Source organism: Malania oleifera, chromosome 3, assembly GCF_029873635.1.
Source record: "Malania oleifera isolate guangnan ecotype guangnan chromosome 3, ASM2987363v1, whole genome shotgun sequence".
Classification (NCBI taxonomy): Eukaryota; Viridiplantae; Streptophyta; class Magnoliopsida; order Santalales; family Ximeniaceae; genus Malania; species Malania oleifera.
Window position 1 is genome coordinate 84,700,826 of NC_080419.1, and position 19,869 is coordinate 84,720,694.

General features: G+C 33.6%; 1 long non-coding RNA gene across 1 annotated transcript; it reads right to left on the bottom strand.

The window, feature by feature from the left end:
- Window positions 1–574: 574 nt before the first annotated feature.
- LOC131152052 (uncharacterized) lies at window positions 575–19,651 on the bottom strand. Its single transcript, XR_009135829.1, has 2 exons — window positions 19,260–19,651; window positions 575–880 (listed from the first exon to the last, which is right to left on the bottom strand). It is a non-coding gene; the product is annotated as an uncharacterized LOC131152052 (long non-coding RNA).
- Between the last annotated feature and the right edge of the window lie 218 nt (window positions 19,652–19,869).

Sequence of the window (19,869 nt, forward strand, 5' to 3'; positions counted from 1 at the left end):
AATGAACTTTTTTTTTTTTTTTTTCATATCGCCAGGTGTCCTAAGCTTACGCACTAGACTAATCTCACGCCTACGCCAGCCGTGCCCTCGACCAACACATAAGAGGTAAATCGCGGATGTACACTACAGGCGACAAAGTTCGAACTCCAGACTTCATCTTTGTCCAAGGCCGTTTCACGCTATTCCTTACCACTTGAGCTTATGTTCGAGGGCCGTTTGACACAAGTCCTTAAGTGGAACTGTCTTGTCATCATTTTCATCCCATTCATATTCAATATTCACAATAGAAATGCCATCAACAATCTTATATAAATAGCAGTCCATTTATAATTAGTTTCCTTATATTGACATTAATAAATTAAACACATATCTTCATGCAAACTTTTCAATGTGTAGTTAATGTCAATGAACAAGAGTTGTCTAGTATTGGATAGACTATCAACAAGACTAGGGCTAGCTAGATGATATAGACATTACTCTAGTTTACAAATCTAGTTTACAAATACAGGACGAGAGCATGTACTCTAATGCCAATTGTTGGTCTTGTAGCATGGCATCAAAGAGGGGACATGAATTAGGTGATAAAAAATTAAATCAAACTTTAGTTATTTTTCAAGTATAATAACAAAAGATGATATACACAAGGTTTTTATGCAAACACCCAACAAATCAAACAAACATTTATAAAAGAGATTTATAATGGATTAGTCAACCATGATCTACATCCAATCCCCAAGCAACAACTTGAGAACTTTCTAATAGATAATAGTGCCAAACTTGTGCTAGAAAGCATTTGAACTTGTCCAAACAATCCTTCAAGTACATGATCCACTCCACTAGAAACCCTTCCTTCAAGTCTTGCTAGAAAGTACTAAATAACCTGTCCAAACGTCAAGCAAAAAACCCAATTGGGTTAGACAGCCACTAATAAATCATGCTTAAGAGCACTACGATTGCATATCCTACGTTCGACTAGAGACCATAGTGCGATCAATAGGTCCTTCACAATTTAAAGTTACAGATGCGTAAAACAAATACAACACAAATACTTCTCAACAAAATAAGAAATCAAATCCTAAAAGAATTTTCAAGAAGCACTTGCAATTAGACTCAGTATGACACTCTTTAAGAGTAGTCAAATGAGCTCTAAGGTTTTCCAGAAATCAAACACAACTCTGCTCTCAAGTATTCTCTCTTTCCTTCTCAAAGATAAACTCTCTTTAGGTCACAAGACAACTCACAAACAAGAACACAATTAAACTCTTAAGTCATGTTCTCTTCTTTTGTCCTTTTCTTTTTAATTATCTTCTCTTAGTTGCAGCATATGAACACAACCTTTGTTTATAGAGAAACAAACATTGAGGCTGCCAACTACTAGACAGCACCAAAATAGTTTAAATTTAAAAATATGGAGCTATGAAACTCAAAAGGCAGAGCATGCATCACAAAGTTAGCAAGAAAGCAATTGTTCCAGGAGCCAAAAACCAAAGTTTATGCACAAGCTAATTTAAATTCAAATCTGAAGCTATGGCAACTTTAAAGAACAACACATGCTGCCCATGGACAGTGAGAAATTTTCCAAAAATATTTTTCATTCCCTAGACACTGAAGCTAAAAGTCATCTTATGCTGGAAATATTTTTCAAGTGAAATGCAACAAGAATATTTTAGTTTAAAGAACATAAAAATATTCATATAACTTCAATTCTTGAATAAACGTATTAGCCAAATGAAATCTAGCATCATCTTCAAGTTTAGATTCTAAAATTCATATCTTGATTAGATAATCATAATTAATCAAAATGCTAAAAAAAGAAAAATCATTTTCAATTATTTCAGACGATATATGCAATATCAAAATGTCCACTGAAAGATGTAATAGAGATTCAGTCATTGCAGCTGCAGTGAGTGTCAACATATGCCTATTGGGGATTTGATGCCTCAACAAGGATGGTGATCCAAAAATGATTTCGTGATTTTAAATTATATTTATATTCTACGAAGTCATCAGTATCCTTTTATCACTTTAAGTTGCGGTTAGTTTACTTAATTACTACCAACTAATAGTCTCTGACTAAACCTAAGTCCAAAGAATCGGTAGTTACCTATCACATTTTTCAAGCAAACATGAATTATCATTATCACATCCATAAGTTATAATGCAATCCTAGTGTTTTAAAAATCATTGAAACAAATGCATTTGAGTGACACAAGCATCCAAGATATTTCAACATTATTCAAAAATAAATTGCATTCCCAAGATTGCTGTATTCAAATTAAGAATTCACAAAGTGAAAAAATCTTGTTTGAAGAAATATCTATACCAAAGAGATTTTATTTTTAAGTTATTTTTTTAAAATCCTAGAGCCTTTTGATATTAGTAGTTACAAATACACAAAAAATAAAAAAAAATAAAAAAATTTATGTTCATAATATAATCTTCAACTTCATATTTAATCGATAACCATAATCCAAACTAAATTAATATTTATCAAGCAATCAACCAAACACTACCAAAATTAATAATTACATACACACCAAACTACCAAAGTAAATGCGAAAGCAAGAAAAGGCACATTATAGCCATCTAGAAGGATCAAATAGGAGTACAAATAATGAAACCATTCATCTGACAAATTCCAGTCAAATATTGTTATTGGAACATAGACAAAAAAAAAAAAAAACATATTTCCTGTCATGCTAACTTATTCGCCAAAAATAAATCAATTAAACATGAACATAATATTTTATCAATGATAAAAACCCACGAAGGCAACTTCTGATTGGTGTCAACTTTCAACAATAACAACAACAACAAAACCAAACCTTAAGTCCCTCTAGATGGAGTCAGTTATATGAATCATTTTCCGTCAATTTAGGCGATCATGGACCATTTCTTTTGACAGATTCAGGGATATTAAATCCTTACTATCTCCTCCTAAATTATTTTAGGTCTACCCCTACCCCTTCTACTGCCCCCCATAGTAACTAACTCAATCTTCCTCACCGGCACACTATGTGACCTACATTGCAAGTGTTCATATCATCTGAGTTGTCCCTCCCTTGTCTTATCTTCTATAGGAGCTACACTTAACTTACCACGAATATGTTCATTCTTTAATTTATCTTTCAATATCATACCACTCATCCATCTAAGCATTCTCATCTCGACAACTTTTACTTTTTGGATATTCTATTTCTTCGTCGTCCAACATTCTGATCCATATAGCATAACTGGTCTTATAGCTGTCCTATAAAACTTCCCTTTTAATTTGAAGGATATTCTACAATCACAGAGCACACTTGAAGCACTTCTCCATTTTACCCAACTTTCTTTAACTCTATGCATTACATTATCTTCAATTGCTCCTTCAACTTGCATAATAGATTCAAGGTATCGAAAACTACAAGTGTTATTTATTTATTCATCATCATGTATAACTTTGTCTCCAATATTCCTCCTATCATTACTAAAATTACATTTCATATATTTTGTCTTATTTCTACTTATCCTAAAGCCTCTAGATTCCAAAACTTCTCTCCATAATTTTAACTCAACCTCTATTTCATCCCTAGTTTCATCAATTAATATAATATCATCTACAAACAACATACACCATGGAACCTCTTTTTGAATACTTTTAGTCAGTTGGTCCGTCACTAAAGCAAAAAGATAAGGACTCAAAGCAGATCCTTGATGTACACCTATGGTGATTGGAAATTCTCTAGTTTCTCCATCCATAGTCCTCACACTAGTCATTACTCCATCGTATATATCTTTAATGATATCAGTATACCTACTACATACACCTTTTTTTTCTAAAACCAACCATAGAACTTCCCTACGTATCCTATCATATGCTTTCTCAAGGACAATAAATATCATGTGCAAGTCTCTCTTCTTTTCCCTAAACTTTTCCATTAATCTTCTTAAAAGATATATAGCTTTTGTGATGAATCTCCCAGGCATAAAACCAAATTTATTTTTTGAGACTTTCGTTTCTAACCTTAATCTTTGTTCAACTACCATTTCCCATAATTTCATCATATGACTCATAAGTTCAATTCCACGATAGTTATTACAATTTTGAATATCTCCTTTATTTTTGTATGTAGGTATTAAATTACTTTTCTTCTATTCATCTGACATTTTATTAGTTTTTATAATTGTATTAAATAAATTAGTTAACCATATAATTTCATTATCACCTAAGCATTTCCAAACTTCAATTGGTGCCAACTTTCAACGAAAACCAAACATGGCATTCAAAGGAATCAAATGAAAATTTAAAAAAAAAAAAAACAGAAAAGAGAAATGAAAGAAAAGGTTAAACTAAAAACTAAAAGGGTAGCTCAACAACTTCCATGGGGTCTGATACTGGAATGATGGATGAATGTCTAGTCTACTAAGTTCTAGAATTGGGATTTTGGTGAGACAACTCGAGTTGCGGAAAAGTTATTGTCCTTCGGATTTGTTATTAGGCTACAACAACAAAATACAAGTTTGACAGTACAAATTGATCACTGAAAAATTGTATCATGTCTTGTTTTCATTCAACTTTAAATTTGAACTCAAAATACAAACTTGTTTGATAAAATCATGAATTCACTTGAAAATGGAATAGGCTGCCATATGCTTTGTTGCTTGCTAAAATTCACCCACCAATCAAGGAGATTTTAGGTTGCGATATTTGCGAGAAGGCCACCTAAAGAGGCAACAAGATTCTGAAAAGATAAACAAGATGGGTTAGATCAAGGCAGGTTCAAGATAGCATAATTGGCTCAAGTAAAGACCCAAGAAATTTCAACAATTTTGAAAGATTTGAAAGTGATCAGATGAGTACAGCTATGGAACCAAAAATTGATCACCACATCCTCATGGCATAGATAGAATTAACTAAACTGTATCTTTTCATGCATCATTTTATTCGTTATGTCATGCATCTTTTTTGCAAAACCCTTTTATCAAGCTTGAAGTTTCGTGAACCAGGCTATTTCACCGCTTACAGACTCATCATATTTGTACGCTGAGTTAGTTTACACCTATCAATAATATAGCAGCTTGTCCCATGTCAAAAGTAATTATCATTCTTTTTTAAAACCAAGTTGGTTTACAATCAATGTCGCAATGGCATAATTCCTATGACAAAGGCGTCTCTTAATAGACTACGTTGGCCTACACCTAACAACGATGCAATGACTTGTCCTATGTAGACAGTAGTTATTCTTCTTGTAAATCGAGTTGATTTACTACCAAGTCACAACAACAAAGTTCCCATGACAAAAGCATCCTTTATAGATCGTGTGGGCGTACATCTACCAACGATGTAGCAACTTGTCCCATGTCAAAAGTAGTTATACTTCTTTTTGTAAATCAATTTGGTTTACAACTAACGTCACAGCCACATAGTTCCCATGAGAAATGCATCCCTTATAGACCAAGCTAGCCTATGCCTACCAATAACGCAATGGTTTGTCTAATGTCAAAGACAGTTATCCTTCTTGTAAAATGAGTTGGTTTACTACCAATGTCATAACAACAAAGTTCCCATGGCAAATACATCCCTTGAAGACTGTGTTGGCCTATGTCTACCAATAACGCAATGGCTTGTCCCAAGTTAAAAGTAGTTATCTTCTTATAAAATGAGTTGGTTTACTACAAATGTCCCAGTGCCAAAGTTCCTATAACAAAGCTTCCATTATAAACCATAGACACCCTATTTTTGCCCGAGCCAAATATAACAAAGGGTTTACTATATATTATTATTATTATTACTACCTTCTTATTGTGATTATTATTATTATTATTATTATTATTATTATTATTATTATTATTATTATTTTGCTATTATTATTATTATTTTTATTACGATAAAAATCATGAATAAAAGCAAACGGTTTTCAGGATAAGACCCAAAGTCCATGTTTTCCAACTAATATTTCATTTTTAGTGTTTTTCTGTCAACTTCATCTGATTGTTTTTATTGGGGTATGTGATGATGTAGGTTGCATTGTCAGTCCTTATTGGGTTTGTTGCACATCAATAGTAAGTATATCCTCACTTTTATATGAACATGATTTTGTGTGAGGGAGTATACTTTGTGGGACTCTATATTGTGTATTTGTATGTTTTGTGTATACTAAAGGTTTAATATTTATATTCAAAATTTTTATTGTTGTTTACTTTTATTCATATTTTTATCATAAATATTAATTGAATTATTATTATTGTCACATAATTTATATCTAGGTGTATATCTTTTTATTGTAAATATTTATTATTGTTACCGTAGGATTTTTAATAAGTAATATCTATATTTAGAGTAAATAGTAATTGAGTTCATATTATTGTTATAGGCTTTTTAACATTATTCCGTAACTAATCAATATTTATCATGTAAATATTTTGGTAAGTTTGTATTTACTAACTTAGGGTTTTAGGTAATTAAATATTTAGTTGTAATTTAATATTTTAAGTAGTGATACATATTTAGTAACTTAGGGTTTTAGGTAAGTCTATATTTAGTAGTAACGTAATATTTTAAGTAATGATATATATTTAGCAACTTAGGGGTTTAGGTAATTATATATTTAGTAATTTAAGTATTTTGAGTAACACTATACATATTCAGTAATATAACATTTTAAGTAATACAATGTATTTATTATTATGATACTTTTAGTATGTTAAGGTATTATTTATTATGGTAAGTTAGTTAATATTACATGTTTGGTATTTTAGCTCATGACATATATTTAGTTTTGTAGTATGGTGGTATGTTTAGAATATTAGTAATTATCAAGTATTTATATCTAGTATTTTGAATTGTGTTAGTTTTAGTTTATTATATATATATATTGATTGGTATGTAGTGTGACATAATGATATCCTAGTTCATTATTATTATTATTATTATTATTATTATTATTATTATTATTATTTTCACCTTTACTATTAGGTCTAAATTATTACGTTTATTATCCAAAACCTCCAAAACTAATATTTTCCTACTAAAAATTTTATACGATTTCCAAAATTTGGGAGTATATTTTATTAAATAATTTTTATTTTTTATCCCTATAATTTTAATGCTAGGTATCAGCTTTCGGGCTTCACGTACCTTTAGTTCTGAACGAATATATATAGTACATATATTTTAGTATTATTTATTTATACTGCATGTATATTTGTAAATCTACTAATAAAGGGGTAATTTGAAAGACTTATTAGATTAACTTAGGGATAATTCCGAATTAATTAGGTACCGTTTGTAAAAACGGGCGCGTAGGGGGTGCTCATACCTTCCCCTCGCGTAACCGAACTCCCGACCCCAACTCTGATAGTGTAGACCCATTCTACCCCTAACGGGGTAGTAATCATGTGTTCTAACCACACTAAAAGGTTAGTGGCGACTCCGATATTCCTATTTTTCCTTGAAAATTAAAATTGATTCTTATTTCGCCACCCTAGAGCACACGCGCTCTAGGACGTCACGACAGCTTGGCGACTCCGCGGGGGATTATTGAGAGTCGAGCCAATAATTAACTAAGAATTATCCCAATTTAAATTTATTAAGTCTTTTAATTACTCCACTTTTGTAAATAAAATACCCCTATAATTGAATAAAGTAATTTGTTAAAATTATAATACGTTTGACTTGGTAAATATATATATGTTTCCATTGTTGTAGATAGCTTGGAGTTAATAATCATAGATACCTTAATTAATGTTCCCATATATATATATATATATATACCTTCGTTAATGTGAATATTACTTCCCATATAGGTAGATACCTTTTATTAATGCGAATATTACTTCCCATATAGGTAGATACCCTTATTGATATGAATATTACTTCTCATATAGATAGATACCCTTTATTAATGTAAATATTACTTCACATATAGGTAGATACCCTTTATTAATGTAAATATTACTTCCCATATAGGTAGATACCCTTTATTAATGTAAATATTTAGTTCCCATACAGGTAGATATCTGTAATTATTTAGTTTCCAGATACGAATATATCCGTAATTATGTGAATTTTCAGTTTCCATATAGATAGATATTCTTAATTAATGTGCATATTTAGTTTCCATATAGGTAGATTGTGAACATTTAGTCCTCATACATGTGAGTATCCTTGCTTCAATATGAATGTTTGTTGCTATCCTGGATTTAAAGTGAACATTTAATATCCCTGGTGTAATGTGAATATTTGTTTCCATGATGGTTCAAGCATGTGATTGCCTATAAATACTCTATTGTTATGATTATTGAATAAGCATGTGGTTAATTTTGAAATAGCATGTACGTGCATGTGGGGCAACGAGATTAGGTTAAATCTGGATTCACACACATTCACTAGCCCTCTACCCGGGCTTCACCCTTTAGGATTAGAAAGGAGCACAGTATCGTTAGCCCTCATGGGACAAGGTCCTTGGGGGCGCATGAACCACTCCACTCAATTTGAACTTTGTCCAAGCCCATTGGGTGAAGATAGGGTTCAGGCTGGGAACCTGTTGTCTATAAGGTTAGAGCCTACCCACACGTACTTGTCCATAATTTTTCCCTAACTAGGATAGGGTCATAAAGAACCCTTTATATATGTACCTACCTTGGGTCGGAACAGGAGCCACATCCTTCTCCACGTACCATCTCTCGTATATATGTTGTGAGATACTTTGTATTATATCATGTATTTTGCATCCATTCTAGACATATATATTATTTAGCCATTATTCTGAAAAAAAAAAAAAAACACAATAATGAGACCATCACCCATCCTTTCAAAAAATAAAGCACTTGGCCCAAGCATTTTAAAGTATGGGTCGGCCCAACCCTTTTCAAATAACTTGGACCCAATTTTCTTTAAAAAACAAGCATAGGCTCAACCTTTTTCTAAGCAAAAACTTGGCCCATGCCTGATTTTCAAAAAGGGTTAAACCCAGATTTCAAAAATGGGCTTCGGTCCTAGTACCTAAAAATCCGGGCCAACATTTTCTAACTAGGGCCTGATCCCATCATAAAATAGCTTGAATCCCATATTTTAAAATACTCGAGTTCCAAGTGCACATTAAAGTCCACAAGCCTGCATTGAGCAAATCCAATGGGTTGATTAGCCTAGGTCAACCCTAACCTCATATCATAATCTGACCCTTCATAGAATCTGAGATACATGGACCGTCATCAAGGAAAGGAATGGTTAAGGGAAGAATTTAATTGAAATTGTGATCCATCAATGATCGTCTTAATCTTGAAATTTTCATTAGCGAGATGTTTTCAAAATTCTGGTAAAGTAGTTATTTAGATTACATAGCATTCATCACTTCATTTCATGCATAGCCATGCACGATAGGTTGCATACATGTTCATATCCCTATTGGTATGTATTTGTGCACTAGGTACACCCATGCGTAAACACCCATTGCATAACATAATCATTCCATGTTCAATTTCATAACCATGCATGCATAGTCATCTCCAATGGGTCAATAATCACATTCCAATTGTCTGTAAAATCATGGGCCAAGGTGGCAAAGTTAAAGATCCCGGATTCCAGTATTGAGTAGAGCAAGATGATCTCTCTACAGAGAACCGTTAGGATCATGGGGACCCGTTGCGTGATCACAGTAAGAATGTAATAAATGTCATCGGATTGGAAGATTGATTGGTATTCAATTTTAGAAGTGAGCTCACATGATACAGATACGATGTGCTTGATCACCTAAGGGTAATAACCAAAGGAATGCATCCATGCTTTTTTTTAAATTGAATGAAATAAGAATGCTTTTCAGTCTTATCTCATTCAATCTTCCTTGAATCATCACCTTGTGCCAAATTTTTTCTATTTTTGCTTGTATTTTGTGTAAAGTGACATAGGAAATAATTTTGGGAGTCTATTCAATGGGGAAAAAATTTGGCACAAGGTGATGATTCAAGGAGGATTGAATGAGTTAAGAATGAAAAGCATTCTCATTTCATTCAATTTAAATAAAAAGCATGGATGCATTCCTCTAGTTATTACCCTTAGGTGATCAAGCACATCGTTTCTGTATCATGTGAGGTCACTTCTGAAGTTGAATACCAATCAATCTTCCAACCCGATGGCATTTATTACATTCCTACTGTGATCACGCAACGGGTCCCCATGATCTTAACCTTTCTCTGTAGAGAGATCATCTTGCTCTACTCAATATTGGAATCCGGGATCTTTAACTTTGCCATTTTGGCCCATGATTTTGCAGACAATTAGAATGTGATTATTGACCCATTGGAGATAACTATACATGCATGGTTATGAAATTGAACATGGAATGATTATATTATGCAATGAGTGTCTATGCATGGGTGTACCTAGTGCACAAATACATACCAATAGGGATATGAACATGTATGCAACTTATCGTGCATGGCTATGCATGAAATGAAGTGCATGAATGCTATGTAACCTAAATAACTACTTTGCCAGAATTCTGAAAACATCCCGCTAATGAAAGATTTCAAGATTAAGATGATCATTGATGGGCCACAATTTCAATTAAATTCTTCCCTTAACCATTCCTTTCCTTGATGACCGTCCATGTATCTTAGATTCTATGAAGGGTCAGTGATCTGAGGTTAGGGTTGACCCAGGCTAGTCAACCCATTGGATTTGCTCAATGCAGGCTTGTGGACTTTAATGTGCACTTGGACCTCGAGTATTTTAAAATATGGGATTCAAGCTATTTTATGATGGGATCAGACCCTAGTTGAAAAGAAATTGGGCTTGGATTACTTAGAAAATGTTGGCGCGAATTTTTAGGTAATAAGGCCGAAGCCCATTTTTGAAATCTGGGTTTGACCCTTTTTGAAAATCAGGCATGGGCCAAGTTTTTGCTTAGAAAAAGGTCGAGTCTATGCTTGTTTTTTAAAGAAAATTGGACCCGAACTATTTGAAAAGGGTTGGGTCGACCCATATTTTAAAATGTTTGGGCCAAGTGCTTTATTTCTTGAAAGGATGGATGATGGTCTCATTATTGGGCTTTTTTGAGAATAATGGCTAAGTAGTATATATGTCTAGAATGGATGCAAAATGCATGATATAATATAAAGTATCTCACAACATATATACAACAGACGGTAGATGAAGAAGGATGTGGCTCCTGTCCCGACCCAGGGTAGGTACATATATATAGGGTTCTTCATGACCCTATCCTAATTAGGGGAAAACTATGGACAAGTACGTGTGGGTAGGCTCTAACCCTATAGACAATAGGCTCCCAGCCTGAACCCTATCTTCACCAAATGGACTTGGACAAAGTTCAAACTGAGTGGAGTGGTTCACGCGCCCCCAAGGACCTTGTCCCATGAGGGCTAACGATACTGTGCTCCTTTCTAATCCTAAAGGGTGAAGCTCGGGTAGAGGGCTAGTGAATGTGTGTGAATCCAGATTTAACCTAATCTCGTTGCCCCACATGCACGTACATGCTATTTCAAAATTAACCACATGCTTATTCAATAATCATAGCAATAGAGTATTTACAGGCAATCACATGCTTGAACCATCTTGAAAACAAATATTCACATTACACCAGGGATATTAAATGTTCACTTTAAATCCAGGATAGTAACAAACATTCATATTGAAGCAAGGATACTCACATGTACGAGGACTAAATGTTCACAATCTACCTATATAGAAACTAAATATGCACATTAATTAAGAATATCTACCTATATGGAAACTGAAAATTCACATAATTACGGATATATTCATATATGGAAACTAAATAATTACAGATATCTACATGTATGGGAACTAAATATTTACATTAATAAAGGGTATCTACCTATATGGAAAGAAATATTTACATTAATAAAGGGTATCTACCTATCTGTGAAGTAATATTTACATTAATAAAGGGTATCCATATATATGAGAAGTAATATTCACATTAATGAGGGTATCTACCTATATGGGAAGTAATATTCGCATTAATAAAAGGTATCTACCTATATGGGAAGTAATATTCACATTAATGAAGGTATCTATATATATGGGAACATTAATTAAGGTATCTATGATTATTAACTCCAAGCTATCTACAACCATGGAAACATATATATATTTACTAAGTCAAACGTATTATAATTTTAACAAATTACTTTATTCAATTATAGGAGTATTTTATTTACAAAAGTGGAGTAATTAAAAGATTTAATAAATTTAAATTGGGATAATTCCTAGTTAATTATTGGCTCGACTCTCAATAATCCCCAGCGGAGTCACCAAGCTGTCGCGACGTCCCAGAGCGCGTGTGCCCCGGGGTGGCGAAATAAGAATCAATTTTAATTTTCAAGGAAAAATAGGAATATCGAAGTCATCACTAACCTTTTAGTGTGGTTAGAACACATGATTACTACCCCGTTAGGGGTCGAATGGGTCTACGCTACCAGAACTGGGGTCGGGAGTTCGGTTACGCGAGGGGAAGGTACGAGCACCCCCTATGCGCCCGTTCTTACGAACGGTGTCTAATTAATTCGGAATTATCCCTAAGTTAATCTAATAAGTCTTTCAAATTATCCATTTATTAGTGGATTTACAAATATACATGCAGTGTAAATAAATAAATAAATAAATAATACTAAAATATATGTACTATATATATTCGTTTAGAACTAAAGGTACGTGAAACCCGAAAGCTGATACCTAGCATTAAAATCATAGGAATAAAAAATCAAAAATATTTAATAAAATACACTCCCAAATTTGGAAATCGTATAAAATTTTTAGTAGGAAAATATTAGTTTTGGAGGTTTTGGATAATAAACGTAATAATTTAGACCTAATAATAATAATAATGAACTAGGATATCATAATGTCACACTACATACCAATCAATATATATATAATAAACTAAAATTAGCACAATACAAAATACTAGATATAAATACTTGATAATTACTAATATTCTAAACATACCACCATACTACAAAACTAAATATATGTCATGAGCTAAAATACCAAACATGTAATATTAACTAACTTACCATAATAAATAATACCTTATATATTAACATACTAGAAGTATCATAATAATCAATACATAGTATTACTTAAAATGTTATATTACTAAATATAACATGGTGTTACTCAAAATACTTAAATTACTAAATATATAATTACCTAAACCCCTAAGTTGCTAAATATATATCATTACTTAAAATATTACATTACTACTAAATATAGAATTACCTAAAACCCTAAGTTACTAAATATGTATCACTACTTAAAATATTAAATTACAACTAAATATTTAATTACCTAAAACCCTAAGTTAGTAAATACAAACTTACCAAAATATTTACGTGATTGATATTGACAAGCTACGGAATAATGTTAAAAAGCCTATAACAATAATACGAATTCAATTACTATTTACTCTAAATATAGATATTACTTATTAAAAATCCTACGGTAACAATAATAAATATTTACAATAAAGAGATATACACCTAGATATAAATTATGTGACAATAATAATAATTCAATTAATATTTACGATAAAAATATGAATAAAAGTAAACAACAATAAAAATTTTGAACATAAATATTAAACCTTTAGTATACACAAAACATACAAATACACAATATAGAGTCCCACAAAGTATACTCCCTCACACAAAATCATGTTCGTATAAAAGTGAGGATATACTTACTATTGATGTGCAACAAACCCAATATGGACTGACAGTGCAACCTACATCATCACATACCCCAATAAAAACAATCAGATGTAGTTGACAGAAAAACACTAAAAATGAAATATTAGTTGGAAAACATGGACTTTGGGTCTTATCCTGAAAACCGTTTGCTTTTATTCACGTCTCAGAAGGCCTTGGCCACCACCTTGTGGTCTCAAAAGAACTGCTGGTAAGAGATGCTTGGAAGGTGGCTGTGCTGGGTCTGGGATTTGTGGCGACGGCAGCAGCTTTGGAAGACTTCAATGGTGATTGCTGGTGTGGACTGTTGCAAAGGACCTGGAGGAAGAAGAAATTGAAGATGTTGGAGACTTGGGCTGTTGCAATAGGAGGTGGATTGGGGCGACGGCAATGGTTGGATGCTCTCGGTGGTTGTAGACAGAATAGGGGCTACTGCGGGTTGATGTTCAGGTCGTGGTGACGTTGGGTTCGGAGCAGCGGCTGGGGAAGGGAGATTCAGATGGCCATGGAGCAGGGAGGTTCACTGCGAAGGAGCTCGGGGACAATGTAGGAGTTGAGCGTGGACGAACCGTGGGGTGGAGCAACTGGTGGCTAGCCTGGAGTCGTGGAGTCCTATGGTGGTTGCCGGAAGGGAGATGGTGTGCTGTGAAAGAGATGGTGAGGGAAGCGAGGCTGTGTGTGGCTGGGGAGACAAGGAGGAGAGAAGAGAGCAGGAACAGCGTGATCGCAACATAGATTTCAATGACAAAAGCATCCCTTGTAAACCATGTTAGCCTACACCTACCAATGACACAGCAACCTACCCGATATGAAAGGTAGTTATCCTTCTTTTTGTAAATCACGTTAGTTTACCACCAGTGTCATTGTGGCATAGTTCCTATAGCAAAGGCATACTCCTTATAAGACCAAACTAATTTACCACGTACCAGTGACACAATGATCCCATATCATTGGTAGTTTATTCTTTTATTGTCTTATAGATTGAGTTGGTCTACCACCTATTAATGACGCAGTGATTATGTTCCATGTCATCGATAGTGTATTCTTTTATTTTTTCGTAGACCGAATCAAGCTACAACAAACCTATGACATTGCGGTTATTGCCCATGTCAGAGGTAGTTAATTCCAATTTTACTCTAGTCATTGCGATCTGATTCCCATAACAAAGGTTTTTGTTTTATTAACATCTTATCAAATGCATATGTGTGCTTGTCTACCATTGTCTCCTTGTTGCAGACTTGAGAACAAGGTTATGCTTCACAAGGCTTTGATCCAAAATTGATGTCCTCATCTTTATATGCTTGTTAATATAGAATGCTAGAAAAAAGCCTCTTAGCATCCTATAGTAACAAACATATAAAGAGGGATAGTTATTCACACCCAATTTTGTCCAAGATTAGATGTAACAATTCCCTATCTAATTGGTAAAACTATTGAGTGAAGAAGCGTTTGAAAGCAACCAATTGAGAATTCCCTATTTCTTCTTGGACCCTCGATTGTAAATTCCAAGTTTGGGCCAAGATTTGGGGTTTAATTTTGTATATTAATTTGAAACACCTTTTTCATTAAAATAATAAAATATTCCTAGCCTAGATAGGGGTTTTTACAATGAACACACAAACCTTATAGGAAAAGGAAAGGACGCTTCTCGAACTATAAGAGTATTCTTGGAAGAGAGGGCATTAAGGCAACACCCTAGCTTCCAAAAATTAGTAAAAAAGAAGCTAGGCACCCTAAACACAAAGATTGGAGCTTAAAGTGCTAGTACATTAAGAGTTGGGATGAAGGGAATACGAGCTTGGAAGAGGGAGGCACTTGCAGGCGCAAAGGTTGGGGGGCAAGGAAGCTCAAGGTTTTGTTTCGGGGGTTTTTGGTTTTCTATTGGTATTCATATTAGCTTCTTAGAGAAAATTGCAAGGTATGATCTTTTCCCCTACATTCCTTAAGCTTTTCTAGATGATTTATGCTTGTGCATGCATGTTGTAAATCTTGATTATGTTTGTCTTCCATGAAAAAAAAATGATTTTTAGTGTATAAATGTATATTTTATGTGTTCTTGTCTCTTATCGCTCTTGGTTTGCTTCTTCTTCTCTTTTGTTTCATTTGTTTTGCTACATTGTGTTGGTTCTAGGTCAAAAAATTGAATAAGGTCAACAACAGAGTAAGCGAGAGATAGAGAGAGCACAAATAGTAAGGTATCTCTTCAACATTTCTAGTCGGTTCTCCAGTGACTGAAGGCTTTGGGGATGGTGAGATATGGCAAAGATATTTCTTGCGCCTGGCTATTGCAATGAAAAGGAGCTAAGTACAAGAACGAGAATGAAAAGGAGAAGAAGGAAAGGGCTTTGCGAGTAGTAGTGCTTGCGACGGCAATAACGAGTTTTGTAATGGCCGATGGGAGCAACTAGATGGCAAGCCATGGAGGTCCTATAAATAGAAGGGAAGAAGTCGAAAAGGAAGAATATTTTCAGCAAATTTTCAATGAATAGTAGCTTACCAAAGCAATGGTCGGAGCAATGTCGACAGCTCTCCAATACGCGACAACAAGTCAACACAGTTGCAAGCAAAGGATCTTCGATGAATTTTTGACTAAGAACAACGGCAACCGAAGCAATGTTGGAAACTCTCTGGTAGGAGGCAACTAGTCAACAAGACCGCTAGCAAATCAATCACGAGATGACTAATGCTAGGTTGTGGGTACAAGAAACCCTAGATGCAAGGTCAAGTACGATGAATAGTGTGGGGCTCTACCCCTCACGCACATGTACATGCTTTATTTTTTTATTTTATTTTTATTTATTTTAATTGTTTAAAAATGTGCTAAATTTTAAAAATAAATCTAAAACATCATACTAATATTTAAAAATTAAAAAAAAAAACATAATTTTTATTTTGATTTTTTTTAGTGATTTTCATTGATATTATTATTATTGTTATTATTAATTTTATTATTATTTTAGAATTTAAATTTTAAAAATAAAATATATACAAGAAAATTAAAAAAAAAAAGAGTCATAAAATTTTTCTTTTTCTTTTTTTATGTGTTTGTTGCTTATATTTGAATATTAAATGAATTGAAGTTTGAGTTTACTTATAGCCCCTTCTAGATTAGGTTACTTATCTGTTTGGATCTTTGTTACCTTGCTTTAATGTGTTTCTACACCTTTTTCTTGGATGATTTCATTTGGAGTGCCTTGACAAAGTTAAAAGTCTTGCTTTGAATCATACATTGTGCCTCCTATAGTTGGTATGTTAGCCTTTCTTGCATTATATGGTGTGCCTCTCTTCATAGTATAACCCATTCACATGTATTGCATCCAAGTTTTCTTTTTCTTTTTTTTAGATAATAAAAGAATATATATTATGAGAGTAAGAAAGTGCAGGTATTGCATCTTAGTTAACATTAAAGAATCATACGCAATCTATCTAATGACAAAGCTCAAGGTTATGTCATGTGTGGGGCTACTGAATATATAAAAGTTAATTGTACACTAAAACATCCCAAAATGTTAAAATTAATCCGACAACGGATCCGAGAGTTGTGTCTTGTGCATGATCTCATGAATCTTGAGGTGAGGACAATTTCTATCTTGTGTGGAGCTATCTAATACTTAAAAGGTCGATAAATACTCAAATGGAAAGAACCAAAGTCTTGTAAATTTAAATCCAAAGGTAATCTTAGGTTAATCAAATACCATTTGTAAGATGAGTGTATAGGAGGCACTAGTGTTTTTTCCCCCAATAATAGCATTCCCAAACTTCGTTCTAGTACACAAACCTTAGACAATTAGTTCCTTTAACCCCAGATGTCGGTAGTTGACCAATCAATTAGTAGTAATTAATTAGTAGTTTTAATCTCATTTAATATTATATATGTTAGGAGGAACTCTATTTGTGTTATTTTGTCACATATCTCATTCTCCAATAATAATTTCTCGCTTCAAGTCCAACATCCATATTAAGGTTGTTCAGAGATTCACCCCAACAAGTGGTGGCCTTTTGGTAAGTTTCGACATATCCAAAGAACATGAGAGGACACTTTCCAAATACCTACTAAGAATAAATAAAGAATTAGTTGTTACAACAATGTAGATGTACAAATTCCTAAATTATCCACATATGAACAATCCAAGAATAGTTAAATAAAAATAAGACTAATTGAAAATGAAAATGAGTAGTCAAATTTATTAGTGATTCCAATGTCATCAATAATCAAAGTTTAAAATCTAATCAATCTCGAATTTTTGATAAGGCATGTGAGTGTACAGTATCTATTTTTCGATGGATCTAAGATTTCATGTAAATGCATGAATGACTACATAAAACAGCTTACACTCTGAAATCCAAAATTAAAGTTTCTAAATATAAATTCCAAGTGACAATGCACTGCAAACAAATTGATTATTGTAACAAAAGCAAGTACACAAGTTCAGAAGATTACAAAATTATTCCTTAGGACAAGGGATGGGGTTTTTCTATATTCAATTCTCTACCTATCAGTTATCACCTCCCTTACTCCATCTCTCTCACTCGCACACACATGCTCTATCTCAATTTCACAATCCTAACTCTTACCCTATGTTTGAGAAATGCCTTAAATTTATATTTGCATGGATTTAATTAAAATTTAATATTACATTGAATTTCTTCTGAATTCATTCAAATCCAAATTCAAAACCCCATTCATGCTCTAAACGTGATTTTGGAATTCAGTTTTAAGACCATCCACAGTTGACAATCCACAATTTTTCTGAATTTGCTTTATTTTCATGAATAGGGAGTTGGGACAGGCGGATCCTCTTGCATCATTATCAATACTACTTTGAGAGAAAGGAGACTTCAATAAGGTGACTAGTGGCCAACCAACCAGAACTAGTAACAGCAGTAGGAGTTTTCAAGTCATGAACCTGGATCTTCTCTTGTCTTAGTCACACTGAAAGGGTAAACACCTTCTGTGTCCACTTTTTTACAGTGCTTAAATTAGTGTTAGTATTAATATTCATGGTATACTAGCTAGTGGCTCTGTTGGGTCATGGCCATATTTAAGCTTTGTTGTTGTGAGAAAATATATTTCCATTCGTCCACGGGTATTAGCATGTATAATACTGATGATGAGTAGAAATTTGGGTTTACACTATGTGACATTGAATCCACGGTGGGGAAAAATTGGAGCAATCCTAGCTAGCCAATCAAGAAAACTGAAGAACACAAACAGTGGTGACCGTTAATAAAGAGATCATTGATTCAATGTTAAAGCTTCTTTTTTTTATTTCAGTTATTTAACTTTCTTTTCTTTTCTTTTCTTATCTTTTCTTTATCTTTCATTGTTGACCTAGTCGGCATGATAAGAAGACAACCTTGAAACGATCAGGTCCTGAGGATTCTTTCAATTAACAATCCTCAAAGATGTGCAGACCAGTAGGATTAAATATCAATTCAATTAATCCAAATCAATAATACATTACATCCATAAGTGTGTATTGCATAAACTTAAGAAACCCTAAACATAAAACAATCAAAAATTATAAATAGAAACAGGGGATTTTTACCTCACCAGCTCTGCAGTCTTTGCTGTGCAATGCCACCGCCCACTCTGTCTGCAAGGTCACGTTCGCTCCCAAACTTCTGCTTTCAAGGCTACCAGAGCCCCAGGACCGATGCTCTACAAGGGCGCCGCGAAGCCATCACCGCCTGCAGATCTTTGCTCCGCACCAGTTCCCACAGACAGCTGCACTGCAAGGCGCCACAAGGCCATCACCGCCGCGGTCTGTACAGTAAGTCGGCGAAGGAGATAGTGTTAGGGTATTTGTGGAGCAACAGATTGAACGAGAAAGAAGAGACAAGAAGGCAGTGGCTGTGCGGGAGCAGGCCTTGGTGTTGGAATTTTATTGGTTTTTCATAACGGTGCAAAATCGTCGCTAATAATTAAAAAGTCGTCAAGAAAATTAATTGTTTGCTACCCTCCTTATAAGATGTCGCAAAAAAATTTAAAATTAAATAAAAATCTCCCCGTTGAACTATTTGTCATGGTATTAGATTTTCCTTAAAATTTTTATTTACCACGATTTTCAATAATAGATTCAAATACTCTATTTATTAACAACCGACTTTTGGTAACAATTATTTATGCATCACTTACAAATAAATTCGTTAATAGAA